We start from the raw sequence: 1,461 nt of genomic DNA, 5'->3' as shown, positions 1-1,461 counted from the left end.
TCAAGCATTTCAGTGGGCTTAAATAGATCACCCTTTACAGCAGATTTAGTTCACAAACAACTGACAGTTTTGACCTAAATATGATTTTCAGTTACAATAATTAATCCTAAAATTCGACATTAGTAACTTACTTTTAACAGCATCAGACGCGTGCGCGCGCGCGCTCACAAGATCTCCCGGTTGTTACTTGTGAATTCAGTTCACTGGAGACTCGCACTAAACGGATCATTTGAATCAGTGAGTTGTCGACTCGAGAACAGCTGCAATCGGATCATTCCAATTCGTGAATGAATCGTTTGGTGCGATTTGCGAACCAATTTAACGGGTTCATTGAAAAGAATCAGTTCGTTCATGAATCAGACACGGCTTCTGCGTCTCGGAGCACGTGATATATTATAATGAGTAATGATAAGTTTTATGAAATGTAGTCAAGTAAAAAGTACGATCTTATGCTTTGGAATGTAGTGAAGTAAAAGTAAAAGTTACTCAAAATAAAACTACTCCAGTAAAGTACAGATACTTGAAACATTTACTTAAGTACAGTAACGAAGTAAAACTACTTCGTTACTGTCCACCACTGTTATTAACATACACAAACACAAGGGTGCATGCATAAGTGCACTATTTTTAGAGTTTCACTCACAAGGCTAGGAAGAGTTCTGCTAACAACAGCAGCCTGCAATATCTTATTTTCTCTCTGAAACAAATATAATACAGATTACGACACCTGGCTTTAAACAACTACAAACCACAGGACGATACAACACAATGCTGTTAAACTACAGCAGCAACAGCTGATGACAGAATCAGACAGCAATGAGATTAGAGTCACTGTAACTAAGCCACAGATGATTTGAGAATCACCAGACTCCCCTAATACCCCTCACGTCTCACTCACACACGTGCACCGTTAGCACAAATCACAGTCTAAAGGACACAGCACTGCACTCTACAACTCCAGATCAACTAAACCTCAAAATCAAGCTCTCAAAAGAGAAGAGTCATGTAAATGTACAACCTGATGGAGGAGTCAAAATCATCCAAACGTCTTCTCCTTTCCTCACCAGAAACTTTTAGAGAAAGCAAGAGAGAGGGGGGAAGAGGAGAACGGAGACAGAAAGAAGGTTGGGGATGGGGAAAGAGAGAGCATGCAGTATGTCCTAAGAGAGTGGGCGGGTCAAAAAGAGAGCTGGTGAGGGGGGGGGAAATCACAGACAGCAGCATGATTCTACTGACAAAGCATGCTTCCTCTGACGCAAAAACCTATCATATATGCAGATCAGAATCAACCAATAACTTGAAAACATACGGTCATTGGCATGTACACACCTTTTCCTTTCATTGCATGGACAAAAAATTAAATAATTTCTAGGAAATCTTCTTTTATGTTGCACAAAAGAAAGGAAAGAAAGTCCCATAGATTTGGAGCAACATGAGGGTGAGTAAATGAAGACAGAATAC

The 1,461-nt window shown here is 40.0% G+C and overlaps 1 protein-coding gene across 1 annotated transcript in view; it reads right to left on the bottom strand.

The window, feature by feature from the left end:
• LOC107703288 (diacylglycerol kinase zeta-like) overlaps nt 1–1,107 on the bottom strand; it is a 96,170-nt gene extending 95,063 nt beyond the window's left edge. The window contains exon 1 of the mRNA XM_016505863.1: nt 1,019–1,107. The gene's annotated coding sequence lies outside the window, so the exon portion shown is untranslated. The remainder of the gene's footprint in view (nt 1–1,018) is intronic.
• Nucleotides 1,108–1,461: the final 354 nt, after the last annotated feature.

This window comes from Sinocyclocheilus anshuiensis, unplaced genomic scaffold (genome assembly GCF_001515605.1).
Source record: "Sinocyclocheilus anshuiensis isolate Anshui unplaced genomic scaffold, SAMN03320099.WGS_v1.1 scaffold947, whole genome shotgun sequence".
Taxonomy (NCBI): domain Eukaryota; kingdom Metazoa; phylum Chordata; class Actinopteri; order Cypriniformes; family Cyprinidae; genus Sinocyclocheilus; species Sinocyclocheilus anshuiensis.
The sequence above is the reverse complement of the archived record's forward strand: the minus strand, read 5'-3'. Positions and strand labels throughout refer to the sequence as shown.